The sequence below is a fragment of the Paramisgurnus dabryanus genome, chromosome 22, assembly GCF_030506205.2.
Source record: "Paramisgurnus dabryanus chromosome 22, PD_genome_1.1, whole genome shotgun sequence".
Lineage (NCBI taxonomy): Eukaryota > Metazoa > Chordata > Actinopteri > Cypriniformes > Cobitidae > Paramisgurnus > Paramisgurnus dabryanus.
The window spans coordinates 5,431,653-5,454,235 of record NC_133358.1 but is presented as its reverse complement, the minus strand read 5'-3'; the positions used below and the strand labels follow the sequence as shown (position 1 = coordinate 5,454,235).

At 36.6% G+C, this 22,583-nt stretch overlaps 1 long non-coding RNA gene across 1 annotated transcript; it reads right to left on the bottom strand.

Annotated features, from left to right (window-relative positions):
* Positions 1 to 11,847: 11,847 nt before the first annotated feature.
* LOC135754853 (uncharacterized) lies at positions 11,848 to 15,715 on the bottom strand. The gene is made up of 4 exons (XR_010534787.2): positions 15,518 to 15,715; positions 14,577 to 14,641; positions 14,082 to 14,216; positions 11,848 to 12,295 (listed from the first exon to the last, which is right to left on the bottom strand). It is a non-coding gene; the product is annotated as an uncharacterized lncRNA (long non-coding RNA).
* Positions 15,716 to 22,583: the final 6,868 nt, after the last annotated feature.

The following is a 22,583-nucleotide window of genomic DNA, read 5'->3' as shown; positions in this document are numbered from 1 at the left end:
TGCTCCTTCAACTCTCTCTCGTCCACATTGTTTTGTTTCCTCTGTCGTTCTATCTTTAGCACTTGCTTTTATATGACTAGCCCAGGCAGACATCATAATTTGAATCAGCGAGGAGAAGCCAGCACTGATATTTCAACCTTTACAAAGAGGACCATCAATTACAGCGGAAGGGAGGGCAATAAGCAATCAATAACCGTGTATGAAGTCGTCCATATCTCGGCCTGTGAGGAGACCCCTTGTCATGCATCACAATGACACCTCTCCTCTCAGTCCCTTCTGTGGTCATCTCTGGCTTCTGATGTGTTTCATTTCCAAAGACGTCCAATTTGATTGGCCGCCTTAAATGGTGCTCCCTCAACTGGATCTCACAGGCTTGAGTTACCACAGCTAAAGTGCCTCATTTCCTGCTCTGTTGGGTTACAAATGGTGCAGGCCATCCCCCGGGCGGAGACCCAGCAGAGTCCATAATGACCCCATGATTAGTGTGGGCGGTGAGCCCATAACCTACTTGGACTGCAGCTCTTTCCTCAGATCTGTCCTCCAATCCAGACAATAAACCAGACCGACAGACTACCTGTGGACGATTTTTTACATCTTAAACATCCATGGGCAACAACACACGTAAGGAGAGTTTGAAGTGTTTTGTACAACATAATCTTTAGAATGCACACACTTGATGATTTGACCAGACCACAAGACCACATACTGTAGTAACGATTTCGAAGTGACACAAGATCTCACAGAAATGCGAGATCAAGCGTGACTTGAGAAAACAAATGTTGTGGAACACAAGAACAATCATATTCAATAGGTGTGATTGAGTTCATGCACCACTGCGCAGACTGATCGGTGAGGTTTGCCGCTTGCAGTCGAGGCAGAAGCTGAAGACGGAGTCATCAAGTTGGACACCTGCTGCTTGCCGTAGGGACGTGTGCGCCGTGTGAAGTGAGAATGAAGTGAATTAGATGGTGAATTTAAAAAAAATTAATCTTTTAATAAAAGTTGCAACCAGAAAACCTTTGTATTGAATATTGTAGTTGTTGTTTACAGTATACTGTATGCCCGAAAATAACGGGGAACATAAGCTTTTATTAATTTATTAAAATACCAATAGAGTTTTGTCTTCTTTAAAAAAATTTTTACATGGCATTGCATATTCAGGTATATTAGCGAGTTATACCTGAATTTATAATGTGTATTAGTGGAACTGAAGGTTGGATTAAACTTGAAACGCACTTGATTATTGTCATTAGTGAGGCATCCAATCACAAAGAGCTGTGTCGTCATCAGAACTCCATGCAGCCACTCGGGAGAAGAAGCACCGGCTGAGCCAGCTGGCTGTTCTTGAATCGCTCTTGCTGTACTTTAATGCCATACGTCACAGTCACATGCCGTCGGTCTGCACAGCGCCGCATGAACTCAAACACACGTAGTGTTATCGATGTGCCAGCATGTATATATTTACCACTGATCTGTATGTTGTTATGGATACATGATGTATTGCATGACTAAATAAGGTGAAAATATTAATCATTTTCTCACACGATACTGTTTCACTTCAGGAGACATGCAATACATGAACCTACTGAAGTCATTTGGATTACTATAATGATAGATAGAGTCTATCTGAAGACAGAAAGAGAAGAATAATTCAGCACAGTTTCAGGGTAATGCTTACTTTTTCGGCCAACCCTCATTTGGATATTTTTGTCAGGAATTTGATTGGAAGCTAACCCAAGCGCAGACGCTACAGACAATCAATGAACTGTATTTTACAAACAAAACAAAAACCACATGTCAGTTTTCAGAAAAGTGTTCATTGACACGTAATTGTGTATATATGGTGTAATGAGAAGCTCAAGTCCATGTTAGCCAATCATAATCCCAAAAACAGCAACGAATCACTTCTTGTTCCTCTTTTGAACAAGGTAGCACTTTTGACGTAAGTGCGAGCTCTGGGCATACTGAGACGTTGGCTGCCTAAACATCCGTCTGTCTCAGTTTACATGCAACCGTGCAACCGAAGATTTTCAAAATCTCCACTCGTTTCAGAGACGAGTTCTCCATTTGTGTCTAAACGAAGAAAGCAAACAAAGGGAAATGTCTTCGTTTTTCAAAAATAACCATGCACGTGTAAACAGGGCTTACAGTATATTTGACACTAGACAATGAACAGCATAAGGCCTTGTCAACACGGACACCTTAATTTTTATAACCGTGACTTTGTTTACACAGTTCGGCCGTTCGTACACACGAAAACGCAGTATCAGGGCACGTAAACTGAAAATTTTTGAAAACACCTGCCAGGGTGAGGATTTTAAGAAACGGTGGTTGCAGTGTTGTAGTGTAGACAGTAAGACCGGGTTTTTGCCTTGCGATTAGCGTTATATCACCACCTCTTGACAGTTCTTCATAGCGTGTTTTTGCTTTTCATGAGGACGGAGATTTCTTTTAAAACAGTCTGTGGACGGGATTTTTTTGCAGGAAAAACTTTGATTATAAAAATACCCGTGTTGGACTAGGCCTAAAACTAAAATAACACTAAACAGTAAACTTGACTTAACTTGATATGCACGACTGGAAGAGGACCCTGCTAACATGACTAGATTTAATACAAAACAAGATTTGGGCAGGATCCTGACAATTTTAGGATAGTACTTTATGGAGCTTCACCTTGTTGGGCCCCTTATAAGTATCTAGCATGACAACATTTTAATATAAAAATATATTGTCAACTGATGAAAAGAAGTCATATACATCTGGGATGGCATGATGATGAGTAAATTACGAAAGAATTTACATATTTGGATTAACTTTTCCTTTCATTGTTTTGTAGGCACTGTTTCAGAAATCTGGAAATTAAAAAGTAAATTAACCTTCGCTGCTTCATCAGTGGAGGGGGATTTGATGAATTTGACATGATTTTAACCCTAAGGCAAAGCCATTTGAGTCAACACCTGCCTCACTACAGTCTGAATTCAAGTGTGTATGGAAACAATCATGACGCTTATGTAAATATACCAAACCTCCAACTGTGATGTACTGATTGTGAAAAGAAACAAAAAATGATGAGACAAAGATGAAGAGACAAATATGTCTACTGTCATTGAAGCAACATAGGAGCCCACCAGAATTCTAAGAGGGGGTCAAGGGATTTGATATGCTTTGAGGTCAAATAAACATGCATAAAATGTTCCACTAATAATTTTATATAAAATGTATTCTTTAAATATGTCAATATAACAGCAAAATCAAAAGGAAAGATCAGCCGATCTCATGAGAATTTGTGCATAGTTTACGAGTTGGCTAATTTCTATTCATTCATACAAAGTTCATCGTGCCAAAACGTATTGTCACAGTTGCAAAGGCAAATCATACAAAAATGTATAAATGTGGCCTTAAGGATTAATACAAATAAACCACCTAGTAAAATACATACAAATTGTCAAGTGATAGTGTCGGAAAGATTAGTGTAAAGGGTTTGGAGGCTCAGATTGTTGTATGTGGCAAAGAAAAAGGTTGGTAACCACTGGTGTACAAAACTAATGCATGTCAGAAGGAAAGGTTTTTTTTCCAATTTTCCAATTTGACACTTATTTCTGTAATAAAAAATACAATGCATGCATTTTGGCCCAATAAGAATAATAGCTGTAATAACCCCAAGCAGTTTGCATTAGACGTCTTTCTGCATGTCTGTTCTTCTCATTATAATCATCATTGTCTTGTGTCTGTGAGGAAATGGCATGCGTGAAATGTCAAACAGTGAGGGAATGATGTCCTGTATGAGATTATGAATCGCAAATCTAATGAACAAATGCCTAAAGCATCAGCCCTCGTTCTAGAGGAGAGTTATATTCTTCAGTACAGTGTAATAATGGACGTCGTCCAGTCATATTTCAGTTTATCTTCATAACCTGCTTTGTCTGACAAGGTATTGTTGACTTTGATATCATCACACATTCTGTGTCATATAATGGCTAAACAATCTGGCGCAATTCTTTTTAATTATATAAGGATATAAACAGGCTGGTTTATAGGTTTGGTACGTGCAGTAAAGTAAGAACACCACTGGGCTTATTGAATGTGGTGTTGATGTTTAGTATTCAATTGGTTGTGCTAGCATGATTTTCTCTCTAACAGCTGTGCACAGCCAATCATTTAATTGTGTGGTTTATTAATGGAGCGGCTCATGAGACAATACAAATGCAATTGTGTCACCTTTCTCAATGTCATGAAAAACTAATGCTTTGAGTTTAGTCCATTTACTTCAGAAAAGCTTTATCTGATCCATAATTTGAGTTATGGAAGATTAAAGGTGTATAATATTTACAATGTAGACGTCAGGTTTCAGGTATATTATACAACAGAAAAGGCACTTTTCATTCAGCGTGTAAGACGGCAGAGTTGCATGAGAAGTTTGTAGGATGCGCACTTGGCATAATGACTATAATTGCTTATTACAGTGAGTACAGCTGTATGAGACGCTGGCCTGATGTTCTTTCATTCCAGTCTTTAGAAATAGAAAAACAGGAACAAAAACAACACTACAATTAGCATTTCATTCAACCCTAACCATTTCAATCACTCTCAAGTCTAATAATTAACCTCTCAAGGTCATGAAATAACACAAAATTACTGATATGGAATGTGCTTGTGATGTAGATGGAAAGAAATATAAACTCATGTCAAATAGAGAGCAGTTCGATTACAGCTTTGATAGAGAAAACAAATATTTTACATAGTTTCTGTCTGTTCACAGCAAGATCAGTGGAAAACACTGTCTAAATAAATACAGATAATCCTGTTATGAATACAGAAAGGGCCAACTCTCATTTGTGGGTCAACTTTTTAAAATAGAGCTCAGTACATCACATGAAAGCTGAATAAATACCATTTCTATTAATGAATATCAGTCATGTGACCATTTACGTCATTCCAATTGCCTGCCGCCATCTTAAGGACCTACCGAGTACCAGTAGGCTACTGACAAGCATTGGCTAGCTTGCTACGATTTACGGATTTCTTATCTTTTACTGTCTATGATTTTTACGGATACAGGAAATGGCTACGAAAAACAACATTTTGCACCTCGACTCTCATGAAAAGAAACACTACTTTAAAAAATATCTTGGTTAGGGTGTGATGCCTACTCGATCCCTGATGCGTTCTTCCAGCCGCTGTCCGCTGCTACTGAACTACCACTATTTTTACAACACTAAGAAGGCACGACACAACATAAAACTTTGCTTGAAGTATCACCTGGATCTCTACACATGAACGCGAGCATTGAGAACATTGTTTGTGTACACAGAGTTTACTAAAAAGAAAGGTTTTGAATAACTGACTAAGGCTTTTATGGTGTCCGCTCGCAATCTTTGCCAGACATAAAGAATCGATTTCCGAATACGAATGTATGAATCTCATATGAGACTCCTTTTTCAACTAGAAGGTCAATATTGTTTTTCACTTGCAACAAAACAAAGAATTAACCGTGCATTTATATGGAACAATGCTTTAGGAGCTATCCATTTTCCTTTCCTCCCTCCTTAAGTCGCATTCGGAGATCGATACATCTTGACTAGGGCTGAAACTATTAGTCGACAAATTTGTTGACAAATATCTTTGTTTGTCAAGTAGTCAGTTGGTTTCAATGAACCTAATGTAAGGGCCTGCAATGTCAAGATTTGACCGCTACGACGCGGTAGCGCTAGAATGTAATGCAGCCCTTACAAATTTGCGATAGAAGAAGATAGAAGAAAACACAGCGCAGATTATGGAGTAGTGAAAATGTATCAGCACGAACATTTCATAAAACTTCAAACCAAGAAAGCTGTTGTGTTTAATACATAAAAGACAGAACTTGCCTTTCACGGAAGCGCAACGTTTAAAGAAAAAATATCTGGGCTCAAGAGGAGCCAGTGAGAGGTTACTTAAGTGTTCTCAAGCTGGAGCTAACTCACGTTAACTAGCGGTAAATCTCTATTACATAAATAAGAATGCAGTACAGTACTACTTAAAGTAATAAAATTAACAGTAATAACACTTTATAATAAGGGTTCATTAATCATAATGAATTTATTTGTACTTCAGCCTGAACTAATGCTGAGTTAATGCATGCAAGTTACAAACATAAACTAATGAAGAGTCATCATTAAGTACAACAAGACATGTCTTTAATGTACTGTATTAATAAACAATTAATTCATGTGTTGAGTCATGTTATAGTTAGTGATTACTCTTCATTAGTTTATGATTAGTACATGTCATAACTCAGCATTACGTCATATTTAAGTAAGAATTAATTTAGATCAGTTCATTATGGATCATGGACCCTTATTATAAAGTGTTACCAATATAATAACAGCAATCTGATGATTTATTTTTGTCATTCAATAAAGCCTGATCGAGTTTAAGAGTCAGGATAGTAATAATAAATAGTGATTTGGGAAAAGAAGCTCTTAATACTGCCGACAAGAGATGTTTGTGTTAAAAAATTGTCTGTAATGCTGCTTAGTGTGTGTGTGTGTGTGTGTGTGTGTGTGTGTGTGTGTGTGTGTGTGTGTGTGTACCTGGTAATTATCACGTTGTGGGCACCAATTGTCCCCACAAAGATAGGAATACCAGTGTTTTTGTGACCTTGTGGGGACATTTTGATGTCCCCATGAGGAAACAAGCTTATAAATCAAACAAGATGATGTTTATTGAAAATCTAAAGTACAAGAAAGGTTTTTGTGATGGTTGGGGTTAGGGAATGGGGCAGGTAAGGGGAATAGAATATACAGTTTGTATGGTATAAAATGTATTACGTCTATGGAATGTCCCCACAAAACATGGAAACCAGAATGTGTGTGTGTGTGTGTGTGCGTGCGTGCGTGCGTGTTTTAAGAGAACAGAATATTTAAACAATGTTTAGAAAGCATTTATGTGTAATTTGAGTGAGACAAAAATCTGAAAACTTAAGAGAATGACCTACTCAAAGTTCATTAAAACAACTATTTCAAATGCTGAATTGATTTTTTTAAATTTATTAGTTAGAATATGTACAACTTAATGTTTTAACTGATTGAAAAAGCTGAATAGTCATTCAAAACGTACTGCATTAGTCATTGAAATAATCGATGATTAGTCAATTAATCGATCTAATAATCAATAGAATAGTTGATTATCAAAATAATCATTTGTTGCAGCCCTAATCTTGACTGGCAAGATAGCGGTGAGTGGACACCAAAACAGCTGAAGTCAGTTGTTCAAAACCTTCTTTTTAGTAAACTCTGTGTACACAAACAATGTTCTCAATGCTTGCGTTCACGTGTAGAGACACAGGTGATACTTCGAGCAAAGTATTATGTTGCGTCGAGCCTTCTTACGGTACATTCACACGGGGCGTAAGCGCTAACGCTTAACGGAAGGCTTGTCTGAAGCGTGGCCAACAGCCAATCACTGTGGCCGCAACACAAGCTCCGGTCTTCCATAAACGTAATTGGCTGGCTCTGCCTAGGTTATTTGCATAAGGCGATATGATTGGCTGACGCACGCGTTGCTGCTTGAAAAGTTGAGAAATGTTCAACTTCTGCCACGAGCAACGGCACTGACGCGGCGCCGACGGATCCACAATTCAGTTCGCCAACACTTGACGTCACCCATTAAAAGTGAATGGGAAGCGTCAACGCTTACGCCCCTTGTGAATGTGCCGTTAGTGTTGTAAAAATAGCGATTTTGATGTTCACAACATATTGAAGGCATGGCTTCCAGTTCTTTTGCGACCACTTCAGGTACTCAAAATGGCGGCAGACAAGTTTGAGATGTGAGTTTTGACACATGAGTGAACTGTTTTGGGAGAGGTATGAGCTTTTGTAAGTGAGCTATAGTGTTGTGCTGAACTATAAGACTGTTTTGCCAAATTATCTTAGAGTTTTGAAAATGTAATTTCTGTTTCAAGAAATGAGCCAAAGCAATTGAGAAAAACGGTAAACACCTGTTGACTTTGCTTACATGTTGGAATATCATACATATTCAAGTTATTTAGGCAAAAATGGCATCTAATCAAATTCAAGGTTATTTAGGGTAGAAGTGGGTTACTCATAGCCAGACTATATTGGGTCTACAGTTAGCCTTCATTTCAACATCTTAGTTTTTGCTTGCTGGGGACGTTCCTGTCTGTTAGAGAAAGTCAAGATTCACCTGGGAGCAATTTACAAATTCAGGACAGATTTAGATATGCATGTAAAGACTTATACTATGAACTAATGCCTAAAAGTTGTGGGGGTTGAGGCTATTCAACAGAGACCCATTATAATACATTTTGATCAACATGAGATAAGCAATCGATAATGTAGGAAACAACAGAGAATTGTACATAATTATTTGCATGGATGTACCAAGCATTTGCAACTTGTTCAAATAAATGAGAAACTGCTTTTGTGATGTGCACAAGTGACACAATGATGTGAGAATTGAACAAGTAGTTTTGAGAATTTCAATTCTGATCTGAGAAATGTACTAAAGCGACTGAGAAAAACTGTAATATCCAAATGATTTTTTGCATAAAAGAATTTATTTTCTTCTATAGCAATAGACAGATAAAGCAGAGCTGCTGACTTTGGAGCGAATCAGAATCTACATCTCTATGGTTTGCTTCTCTAATGTGACCCCAGAAATTTGGAAATAGATCTCAACAATTCATGCTAAAATGTGACATTTTCTAAGTCTGCAGTCACAATTATATTTTGCAGAACCCAAGTGACTTATAATGCATTCAAAGGATACATTGTTTGTGTTCAAACCCACAATCTTTGCTAAAACTGCTAGCGCAATGCTCTATCAGCCGAGGGAACACATGCAGAAGTCAGACGTCAATAAACTTAAACCTTTACCATCATAGTCCTCAAAGAACAAATGACCTAAGCTATGTGTTACACATTATAAATACCACACACATTTAAAATAGAAACTTTAATGCTCAGACCAGCCTACTGTTCTAATGTGTAACAGTGATCAAAACACTGTTATTTGTTATGTTCAGATTGACATTAATAGAAGTTAAACAATGGTGATGAGGATGATCACTGTTCAAACAAAGGCAAATGAACTTTGAATAAACAATGTTTGACGTTCTAATGATGGATTCCTGAAAATGGTATAAAATAGAGGATACCTCTTACCAGAAGTGAATGCAGCTGTCTGCAGACATGGTTGGAAAGTTCTAGTAGTCCTGCGCTCTGCAGTTGTGATGTGTGAAGCTGCTTTTAATGCAATTATCTCATTCAAAGTGAAGTGGCTTCTGTGAGTGAAAGCTTACTAGCCCACACACTGGAACAGATAACCATTATAATAACCATCATTCAGATCAACTCCATCATAAAATGGCAGGTAATAAATTGCTGGTGAATAACTCTAACTTACTGCATGGCTAACTGTGCCTAAACTACACCAAATGCTTAGCATGGTAATTTACTGTAATACAGTGTAGACAAAAAATTATGCTCCAAGTGCCATACAACTTAGGCTACTGGTACTGTACCAGTTAGTGGTTATATGAATGTTAGTGGTAGTTAGTGGTTAGTGCTGCTGTTAAGATGATGTAGGTATTTTGCAGGCATGGAATTGGGAATATGGTGTGCCAGACAATAGATAGATATGTAGACAGACAGAAGACAGATAGATAGATGGATGGAGAGAGGGATAAATGGGTGGATAAATGGATGAATGAATGAACAGACATAAAAGCAGACAGAGGGTTGGAGGATGGCTGGACTAATGGATGGGTGAGTGAGTGAGTGAGTGAGTGAGTGAGTGAGTGAGTGAATGAATGAATGAATGTATAGATAGACAGATGGATGAATCAATACATGGAGTGAGGAACAGATGGATGGATGAATGAATGGATGATTGAACGGACAGACATAAAAGCAGACAGAGGGTTGGAGCAACCAATGGATGGGTGGAATGAATAGATATCCGAATAGATAGATGGATGAATAGATGAATGGATGGATAGACGAGTGGAAAAATTAACGATGTGTGGATAGATGAAAGAATGGACAGACATACGGAAAGATGGAGGGACAGATGACAGATAAATTAATGAATGGATGTAATGACAAATGGACAGAATGGTGCATCGACAGATAGAATTACAGGCGGATGGATGGATGGATGGAGGAATAAATCCACAGATATACTGACAGATGGAAGGACAGATGGATGAATGGATGGCTGGACTAATAGATGGGTGAGTGAGTGAGTGAGTGAGTGAGTGAGTGAATGAATGAATGAATGAATGTATATATAGACAGATGGATGAATCAATACATGGAGTGAGGGACAGATGGATGAATGAATGGATGAATGGATGGCCAGACTGATGTATGGATAGATGAATGGATGCACAGATGGATAGAGGGATAAATGGGTGGATGAATGAACAGATGAAATAACAGACAGACAGACTGACAGATGGACGCCAGATGGGTGGACAGATGGATAGGTGGATGAATGAATAGACATATGAATGGATGGGCGGTGGATGAATAGATGATGAATGGATGGATAAATGAGCGGGCATACAGATGGATGGATGGATGGATGAATGGATGACTGGACTGATAGATGGGTGAATGAATGAATATACTAATGAATGGATTAATGGATGGGTGAATGGCTAGATGGATGGAAAGATGGAGGAATAAATGCAGACATACAGATAGATGGAGGGACAGATGGATGAATTGATGGCCGGACTTATGGATGGGTGAGTGAGTAAATGAATGTATAGATAGATGAATGAATGAATCAATACAACACTGTAAAAAAAAAACGTTTTTTTACAGGTAATATTCTGTATATTTTTACAGAATTTTCCAATTTTTTCATTAAACAGTAAAATGCTTTTGTTTTACAGATATTTTCTGTTATTTAAAGATTTACCATTAAAATGACAGTATTTCCTTGTAATTAACAATCACATCAAAATTATGTTTTTTAAAGGCAATTCATACTATTTTTACAGATCAAAAATGTATTTTCACAGACATTTGCCGTTAATTTTCACAAACATTTGCCGTTAATTTTCACAGACATTTGCCGTTAATTTTCAGACATTTGCCGTTAATTTCAACAGAAATTTGCCGTTAATTTCCACAGACATTTGCCGTTAATTTTTACAGACATTTGCCGTTAATATTTAGACATTTGCCGTTAATTTCCACAGACATTTGCCGTTAATTTTCACAGAAATTTGCCGTTAATTTCCAGACATTTGCCGTTAATTTCCACAGACATTTGCCGTTAATTTCCACAGACATTTGCCGTTAATTTTTACAGACATTTGCCGTTAATTTTCAGACATTTGCCGTTAATTTCCACAGAAATTTGCCGTTCATTTTTACAGATTAAAAAATTATTTTTACAGAAAATTTCTGTAAATGTTTTATTGATTATTTTTCTGTAGAAATGTAAGTAAAATTACATAAATCAGTAAATTTATAGTGTTTAAAATGTATCCCTCTTCAGCATTGAAACTTTTAGGGTTTTGCTCTTGCTGCAAAGTAAGACCACATCCACTGTTAACTCACATTCCACCTCAATCTCTAACTGGTGAACATTGTTCAGCAATACTACAACATGACTTCATCAAATCCACTTCTTTGGTTTTGTGCTGCTTGTAGCTATACAACTTGACTAAGAAATGTTTTTGGAGCTGCAACTTGTGTCATGGTAGCCCACACTGTAAAAAAAATACTGTAATTTTTTTTAACTGCTGTGATAAATCATTTAATGTAATGTAAACTAAAACACTTAAAATAACAGAAAATCACAGATGTAGCCAAATGCATTTATTGTCCAAAACTTTCCAATGCATTAAGATAATAAGTATTAGTTTCCAAAACTCTCCAATACAATGCAGATCACAAAATAAGGCTTTAGCCTTGGAAATACAACAACGAATACCACTAAGCACTGCAGCATTTAATTAACCACAAAGGAACACATTACTACATAGTGACCAAACTTCAGTCATAAATTTACAGTTTAAACAAACACACAAGAAATAGTTTTAACTGTGCCTACCTTTAAATTGCTTATCTATGAAGATAAACTTTTAAATTAAACACAAACTTGAAAATCTTGTCAGAGTCTCTTCTTCAATTCCATTGGAATTAACTGGCAAGCCATTCAAAGTCCATTAGTTTTCGTAGCAGTGTTCATACATTTGGGTTCATTCCATGCCTTTATTTGTCTCACATTCCAGCAGCAAATTTTTTATCCAGTTTCCGGACTGATGCCCACAACTTCTCTGTTAAAAAAAACAACAACCAGAAGATCTTATTATAAAAAATCAGCATATACTAAAACAATAAAATAAAAATTGGTGAACTTGATGCACAGTACAAATGTATTTTACCATCCACTAACAAATGTCTTAAATTTGAATATATAAAATTCAGAATTTAAATTAATGTGTATTGATTTATACAAATGGAGACATGTATGTGAATAAAAATGCAAAAACTGAGATGTGCATTTGTGGTTCAGGTGACACGCCTGCATTTATCCCGTTCTGTTTATTTGGATTTTGAGACTCATTTCCCCATGTAAAGCATTATATGAGCCAAATATAAACAACTATCGATGAATAAACCAAACAAATGCATTTCATTTTTGTGTCCGTAAAATTCAATATTCAAATGAATGTGCATAGATTTGTACAAACAGAGACATTTGTGAATTTCAGTGATTATATTTTGTATCATTATATCACAATTTGTGCATGCAAAAATGCTGATGTGCATTTGTGAATCAGGTGATGCATGTAAATTCACATGTTTGGTTCATTCAAATTTTGCGACTTTTGTTGCGTGGTTTGTATTTAACCAAACAGGATGAATGCATGTACATCGCCTAATTCACAAATGCACATTGAAGTTTTTGCATACACAAATTGTAATAAACTAATAAAAAATATAATCACTGAAATTCACAAATATCACAATTTGTGCATGCAAAAACAAAACCACCAATGTGCATTTGTGAACCAGGCAATGCATGTGCATTCATCCTGTTTGATGCACATAATTAAATTCCAACACAAAATGAAACGCATTTGTTTGGTTCATTCATTGATAGTTGTTTGTATTTGGCTCATAAAATGCTTTAAACGGCAAAATGAAAATCTCAAAATCCAAATGAACAGAACGGGATAAATGTAGGCGTGTCACCTGATCCACAAATTCACATCTCCTTTTTTGCATGGGCAAATTATGATATATATAAATACAAAACAAAAAAATTAAACATTTTATTCACATACATGTCTCCATTTGTACAAATCAATACACATTCATTTAAATTCTGAATTTCATATATTCCAATCTTATGGCATTTGTTCGTGTATGGTAAAATACAGTTGTAACGTGCATCAAGTTCGCCGGGAAATGTCCATGTATTTGTTATTTTGACTAATTTCAACCCATAATGCAGTGGTGGTAGTGTCATAGTTATTAGTATCTGCTCTAGAGTTTGGTGTGAAACATGACAGGGATTTATAGATAAACAGTGCATAATCACTGTCTATGTGTCAACTCATGATAAAGCCAGTGACGGCCGGTGACTTCTTTTTCGAGGGCACATAATGCAAAGCTCGTCACAACATGTATTTAGCTCTTCATGTGTGTTGCTCGCCATTTCAAAATATGTGTTTAGCGCGTCATGTAAATGTATGTGCATCACGCAAGATGTCAAAATACAAGCCTGCTGCAGACACGTCTAAATGGTTTATGATAAAAGAGATGCTCGCGTTTGCCAGATACTGGCTTAATCTCATGTGTGATGTGTTAAGTGAGTGTCTTGGGAGTATTTTGTGAACGTGAGCGTCACTTATCATAAACCCTTTCGATGCGTGTTCAGCAGGCACTCATTTTGACAATACACATGATGCACATGGTTCACATGACGCAACAAACACATATTTTGAATTTGCTCCCCTGAAAAAAGAAGTCACTAACTAAAAAACCTAACCTAGAAGTCAAAAAAACTTGCAAGTATACAATAGATATTGGTTAAGAGTTTATGCTCTGAATTACCTCTGAATAAACTCAAGTGTGCATGCAGCTTGATTGTGATATGTGTCAGATATGCCCCAAATGCCTCTAAACATGGGCCCAGGATAACTTTCTCTTCAGATGACAACATCCATTTGCTTGAGGTCATCAATTCACCTATATAAAGTAAACTTGGATTAATAATGGTTGTGACAGTATGGTTCATGGCATGCACTGCAAAGAAGAGCTTAGTAATTCTGTCTTTTTTCCAGTCTAAATATATTCAAATTCTTAAATCAAGAAAGACATTTTGTCTAGCTTCAATCTAAATTAAGTGAATAAAAAATAATTTAAAATTATCTTTTTTGGATTATTCGACTATACAAAGAGTAAATTTACTTATTTACTTAAGCTCTTTATTGCAGTGTAGGTACCTTGTGTAAACCAAAAAATACAGATAACACTAGAAAATAAAAAAAACATTAATGATTACAAAAGAAAGCAAAAAATAGTTTGTATTCATTGTATCCAAATTACCTTGGATGATCAGTGAGAGGTGAATCCGATAATCCTCATTCCATGTCAGCTGCAGTTGCTGCTACCTAAAAAAAAAAAATTAAACTATATTTCATACAAACAGGACATAAAAAAGAAATAGCATCAATTAGAAGGACTAAGTATTAATTATTTTTCTTATTTTCGAAGTGAATGGGGCTCATTAAAGATTGGGTTACAAACATTCCTCAAAATATCTTCCTCCGTGTTTGAGATGTCATGAATATGAAGTGAAATGCATTTAACATACTATCTTGTATTACATAAATGTATTTAAGTAAACTTGTACTCATCTTTCATACAAAGATGGGTTCAAATGTATTACAAGTGGTACCTAAATACATTTTTAAATTACATTTTAGCATATTTCATATGTACTAAGGAACAAAAAATGTAGGCTATATTAAGTACAAAATTAGTACATGAAAAAAGAGCACTTTGAGTAGATTATAGGATTGTACTTGTCTTTGATCAAAGTACGACTTCATGAGGCGAGGCGCTGCAAGAAACGACAAGTGGATGACATCAGAGTAACGCGAGAGCGATAGGAATCAGCCTCTTCCGCAACATGTCTCGCGGTACTCTGATGTCATCTTTGTCAGTTCATGCGGCGCTGCGTAAAGTTGAGTACACAAAAAAACTCGAAGCAGGATAATTTATCTCTTACTTCTCAGCCTGAGAAATACAAGGTGTGGCGTGTGAGCGTGTGAACTGACTGAAATGCGTGTGTCTAACGGTGAATGCGTGCGACTTGACTCGAGAGCCCTGTCTTCCAACATGTGCATCAAACTAACACGCGCATATTACATCAAATAATGTGCTACAGACTCGCCCAATAAATTCAGCAGAGAAACTAACGCTAATACTTAACTCTGATGAACAGTCTGGTGTTTGTAATGTGACAAATTAAAAATATTACTTACACAATGGAAGAATTATCAGATGCAACTTCTTCATTCCACTCCGACCGTAGACACCTGTCTGCGCAAACTCGCAATGCGCATGTGCACCGGGCGCAAATTTGCTGATGACGTCGTGACATCACACGTACTGCGCTACGCACACATGTTGTCTAAATGTGTTTCTTATCAAACATTTTTGACAAAGATATGTACATTATCAGAATCTACATGAATGTTTATAATTCATTTAATAGGCTGCATTTATTGCAGTTATTGTAAAGTCCCAAAGCTTTTATTTCCAAACTAGTGCCACAGCTGACTTTTTAAATAAATACATAAAATAAAATAATAAGTGTCATTACATGTTGTCCTGTAGCATTTACATATTAGCCTATTTCAAAAATACAGTATTGCAGACATAACTGTAAAATTTGCATTTAGCATGCTCCCACAATTCATTGCAAACTACAGTATAGGGAGAGAGAAAGAGAGAGAGAGAGAGAGAGAGAGAGAGAGAGAGAGAGAGAGAAAACAGGGCTTAAGACAAATTTTATACAGGATCCACAACAACCATTATTAAAAACTAAGCTTTTGTACACACTCACAGTCAGTCTCACACCCCATCTCCATTCAAAACAAAGCATCACTATCTGTGTATTTGTAATATGTAAACTAAATGGACACAGATTCTATTAAAGACTTAGACCTAGTCCACACGGACCGGAGTATTTTTATAACCGTGTTATTTTTTTATGTGGTTCGGCCGTTTGTCCACGCAAAAACGCAGTATCAGTGCACTGAAACCAAACATTTTTGAAAATCCCTGCCAAGGTGAGGATTTTAAGAAAACGCTGGTTGCAGTGTTGTCGTGCGACGTCAGAGTGTGCGCCGTTATCTGCTGTATTTGACGTCAGAGGTTATATTGTCGCCTGCTGGTGTGGCATGCTCTTGACAGTGCTTGATAGCGTGTTTTTGCTTTTTCATGTGGACAGAGATTTCTTTTAAACTGAGCATGTGTGGACAGGATTTGTTTGGAGGAAAAACTCAGGTTATAGAAATACCCATGTCCGTGTGGACTAGGCCTTATTTTCCTGCCTTTTTACACTGGTGGGATTTCAAAATGGCAAACTTAGGCCTTGTCCACACGGACACGGGTATTTTTATAACCGTGACCTTTTTTTGCCGTTCATCCACACAGACATGCAGTATCACGTCACTAAGGTTATGTTTACACGTGGGCGGCTATTTTCATAAACGGACATTTCAACCTCTCCGGTTTCCAAAATAATATCGTGCACACATGTCAGTTTTCAGAAAAGTGTTTATTTACACGTACCCGTGCATATATGCCGTCAAGAAAAGCTCAAGCCCACGTAAGCCAATCACCGGCAGCGCTGGTGGTGACGCAAACTGGTTCATGTTGGAGGGAGGAGTTGTTGCCGTATGTGATCGATGACGTCAAAGTACCGCGAGAGCGAGTTGAGGAATCACTAGTCTAATTTCAAATCGCTCTGGCGGTACCTTGACATCATCCGTCTGATCGGTTCTTGCAGCGCCACATGAAGTCAAACACGCGTAAAATTGCTGACCTCCGAGCACTCGTCTCTGCTCGACATAATGGAGCAGCTGTATTTGCAAAAACAAACACACAAAACGAGTTTGCATGAACATAAATGTGATCTTGGAAGTGTTCAGAGTAGCAGTCACATGTAAACATAGGTCACACTTTTGTCATAAAAAATGACAAGAATCATTGGTGTTGTTGCCATGAACTTCTATATTTATATCCTAATATAAACTAAGGTATTGTTATATGAAAACCCCAATTTTGTGATCAACTTTCAAGTATTACAAATAAAGGAAAGTCTTGGACATTCAAAAAACATATGAAAAACATCATGAGCATTACAGGACAGAACAATCTTATTAAACTTTGATATCTATTTGAGGCTGTAGCACAACTCTACACTGAAGATCTCCACATCGCTTGGAGATAAGAGCTTTACACAGTACTCTCCATGATGGATGCACTTCTTCGCAAATAGAGATTTTATCCCTTCATTTAGTATCTGTTTCCTTGCAAATGTCCAACATGCACAGATTTAACACACATATAAACGTTTTTCTTTGCCACATTATGAACAACCAAATCCCTTTCAACAATGCAGTCTGGTTTATATTACATCTCCTCCATCTTTAGGGGTCACCTTCAGCTCAGGCAAGTTCTGAGGTGTAAAATCATCTACCAGGGCTGAGTTTATACATGACATTAATGCATGGGGCAAAGCATCCCTAATACACTTAATTATCCTGCCCACAGTTCTCAGAGATTTTAATTTAACCTGTGCAGCAAGTGTGTAATCATAATCATAAACACACAATAATCATAAAGCACAAGTAATTTTTACTGTTTACCACACTCGTCTTGTTATTTTTCAGGCTGTTTAACTAGTGACTAAGGAAAAGTCTCATACATAAAATTATCTTGTATGAAATTGATTTGTCCATGTTGAAAAATAGGGTGGATGATGTAATGAAGAATAGGGTCAACAGTCATACGGGAAAAACCCCAACAGAATCTTTCCTTGTGGAATTTTCCAGGCCTACACGTTTAAAGAAGCATTTCACCCGTAGAAACATTCATCTTTATTGAAAGTGTGTCATATTTGTAGTCAAAATGTAACATACATTTAGAATTTGGTGCCTATTTGACTGAGAAAAGGGGTGTTTGTAGTCTCACTCCCTTAACAAAGATATTGGACTTCCTTCTTTCAATGATGCAAAATGACACACGCACGCACACACATATATGGCCTATAACATATTGCTACTATGTATGTGTAAATAAATAAATAAATAAATAAATAAATATATATATATATATATATGTATATATATATATATATATATATATATATATATATATATATATATATATATATATATATATATATATATATATATATATATATATGTATATGTATATATATATATATGTATATGTATATATATATATATATGTATATGTATATATATATATATGTATATGTATATATATATATATATATATATGTATATATATATATATATATATATATATGTGTGTGTGTGTGTGTGTGTGTACACACGCACGCACACACATATATGGCCTATAACATATTGCTACTACATATGTGTAAATAAATAAATAAATATATATATATATATATATATATATATATATATATATATATATATATATATATATTTTGTGATTGTAACTTTTGTTGCCTATTCAGAGTTTGTTTTGACAAAGATCAAAATATTTCCACAGAATAATAAAAATAACATTATTCTAATTTCAACTCCATACAACTATTTAACATTCACAATTTTATTCAACAGCACACTTTATTCCGATACATCTCTTGTTTGTGTGTGTATGTGTGCAACACAGATTCAAATTTGCCGCCAATTCCCGCCCACAACGGCGAATGTGTCGTAGGTCGTAACAGTCGAATGAGCAGCAATGATTTGGTCACGTGTTTTAGAAGTTTGAATTTACAAACGGATGTCAGATGCGTCTCAACGCAGTCAACGGGTTTGCGCGGTATTTTCGATTCACTGAGTTTAGGTGAGCCATCCTCGGATATCATGGAGCTGCATTGGCATTTCGGAATAAGGAATATGTTTTCTCCTGCGTTTCGAACGAAGGTAAGAGTGTTTTCAGTTCAATATAAAAAGTATGCATTTGTAACTGGTGTGAATTATTTGAATCGTTTTTTCCTATATTGTATTATTTTCTTAAATTTACTGGTGGTTATACTCCGTTTTGTAATTAAAATGGGTTAATGAACCTCAAACAATTTTGTTCATATCATTGTTCACAAGTAAGAGAATATAACGTTAAATTAAAGGAACTTTTCTTCGGGTCTTCGTTTAGGGTGGGAGCGTCTTCGGGGGAACATCTCCCGGGTTCCTCCATGTACGACGTGTGATGGTGCTTTTCTCGTGGACGTTTCTCTGGTATGCTGAGTTTTATCGTCCAAATGCATATTTTTGCTCAAGTGCTCAACAGCATTTGATCGTGTTGGTTGTGATGAAGTGTTTAATTGTAATAAGCATATTATGAATTTCATAATCTTATAATTATCATATTATGCTCAGTGTCTTCAGGACAGAGTGAGAGAAAAGACATTGCCCCGTCGATCCACTGATGATGTTGGTCTGTTTACAGGTATGTTGTTTGTTTAGTTATTTTTTTATGAAAGAAAATAGATCTTATTACCTGTTAATAAACATGCATTGTGTTTTAAGAATCCATTTGAATGATTTGTGCTGTGCTTGACGCACGTGGTCAGGCCTGCACATGGTGTAGGTAGGTGCTAGTATGTTTCATTTGGATGTTCCTAATGTCATTGTAGTTGTTTCATTAGAAGGTTAAATCCTAGGAATATGAATTAATAACATATTTCAATGTAATCTAGTATATTTAATGTTGTTGTATAACGTTACTTATACACTATTAGAGTGCATTAAAGGAGAACTTTGGTCAATTTTAACATTTTAGCTGTAAGTACAGAGAACAATAAAAACAATTGTTGTTGGCTACACTGTGTTATCCTCTTTAAAATTTGCACCCAGTTGACTAAAACGGGCCCAGTTATGTTCTTTTAGCCTCTTTAACACCCTGGAAATGTTAGAAGTGATCCTGTGGTCAAATATTTATATTATTTTGTATCATTAAAGTAAACTTTTTTTTTTTATCAAATGATATATTCACCACAGTATTGTGGTCAAACCTTAATATCAATCATAATAACAGGTTAAGTGTTTCCTCCATTAATGAGTTTGGAAATTTTAAAGAATGCTTAAACGTATCAATTTCGCAAATCCTAAATGTAAAGAGTATTTTACAATATTTAAATTTGATTTCAGGTTATGTGGAAAAGCCTGTGCTTGGTGGAGATCTACTGCAGATGACCACAGCATCCCAGGTCCCAAGAGGGGACTGTTTTAGTCATTTTCTACTGGGCAAACTGAATTACTCCAGGTCAGATTATTACATTATTTCCTATCATAATGCTGCGTTCACTCCAGCCACGGTAGAGGCACAAAGCGGCAGTGATTTCAATGTTATGTCAATTTAAAAACGTGTTTACGCGCATCTGGAGGTCTTGCGTTGCTAATGAGGCATTAAGCGTGGTTCGGTAGACGCAAATCCACCTCAATTGTGTGTCTAGTTTGCGCAGTTGAAAAATCTGAACTTTGGTGGAAAAACGCCCCGCATTAAAGGTAGGGTAAAATTTTTTTAAAACTGCTAACTGTAGCTGCCTAGCAATGAAATCCCGATCCCACCCTCAAGTCAAATCGCCATCCAAAGTCACGCCTCTTTCAAAACACATGAACACGCACAGATCAGACGGTCACGTCTCATTTCTCATTCACCAGTGAGAAAACTTTGCAGTACAAAGTGAATAACACTTCCAAAATAACCAACATAAACAACTGGTTTACATCAGAATTTGTTTAAGCACACGTTTGGTTGTGTAGACTTAGTAACTATATCGTTACTCTAATCCGTAAACGAACACAAATTTCATAAGCAACACAATGTTTCATCAAAGTAGAATATCTGAATCCATCTCAATACAAACATATCGCGTACCTGCCTTACCAAAATAAACAGTGCAACGACCCTTTCAGACCCTCTGCCTCCTGCAGCTGTATGCATCTCGTGGTAAAGCAGTAAAGTTACCGATGTTAATTTGGGTTTTTGTTCTTGCTGATCCAGGCAGTTTTTGCTGTTGTTGTTATAAAAAATGCCTTTAGTTTTGTGGCTCCTGTGTAGGTTGTCAATTCAGCAGAAAGTTTGCTGTTCTCGCTGTTTACAGACAGGAGGTGAGCGCACGTGAACGTGCCGATGACGTATGGTGTCTGCATGGACTCGCTGCGCGGTGGGAATTCAAATTACGCTTGCGTATGAGGGACAAAAAAGGAAACGTCCGTTCGGACCGAAATCTATGATTTGTTGAACATTTTTTGGTCCTACGCCTTTCACAGATGACATAAATTTCTACAAATACATTTAAACAACTTAACACAGTGATTGCTATCAGGATGTGAGGAGACTTTTAACCAGCATAACTAAAAATGTTTCAGGATCAAATCTGTTACCCTACCTTTAACCAATCAGGAGCTTTCTCTAGTAGTGACGTAATTACAGGAAGCGAGCGGAGTCGCGGAAGCCCCTCCCGTGATGTGAATTTCCGCGTAAATGTCTTGAATAACTAGAATTTCATGTGCGGTTTTCAGGCGTGAATGAAGCGAGTAAACTCCAAATGTTCAAGCATCCAACTACGCGCGAATAGCGTTTTTTTTTGCCATCTCTTAACACGTCTGTGTGAACGCACGGTAATAGTACAGAAAACAATTATTTTAGGGGAAAAAAATCTTAAATGTTCTATTTTGAAGTTCTATTTGTAAACAAGGTCACAAATCTGTCCCTTTATTGCATGTTAAAGGCACACAAGGCAAGTCTGAGTATTATTTCTCTACTAGCTCCCCCTAGTGTCTGGGAGTAAATGCGTTCTATATCTAAGACTATACGAGACTGAAGGACACCGGGTCGGATACAGCGAACTTGCAAGTGGGGTATTCTTCCTACAGACGGTAGGGGCGGGCGAGAGAGTCTTCATTCGTCATGTAATGAGTCATTTAACCATATACCGACTTACGAAGATGATTTATTAACATAAAAATGCTGCCTTGTGTCCCTTTAAAGCCTTAAAGCGATAGTTCACCCTGCAATGAAAATTAGCCCATGATTTGCTCACCCTCAAGTCATTCTAAGTGTATATAACCTTCTTCTTTCAGACAAATACAATCATAATACAATCATGTTAACAAATGCCCTGGCTCTTCCCAGATTTATATTAGAAGTCAATGGGTGCTTCTGTTTTGAAGTTGATAAAAGTGCATCTATCCATGGTAAAAGTGCATTTCTGGATGTTTTCGTTCACTTAGATCTATGATGCATACTATGAAAGGTAATTTTCAAAATTCCATAATAGGGGCACTTTAATATAACTCAGATTTTATTTGTCTG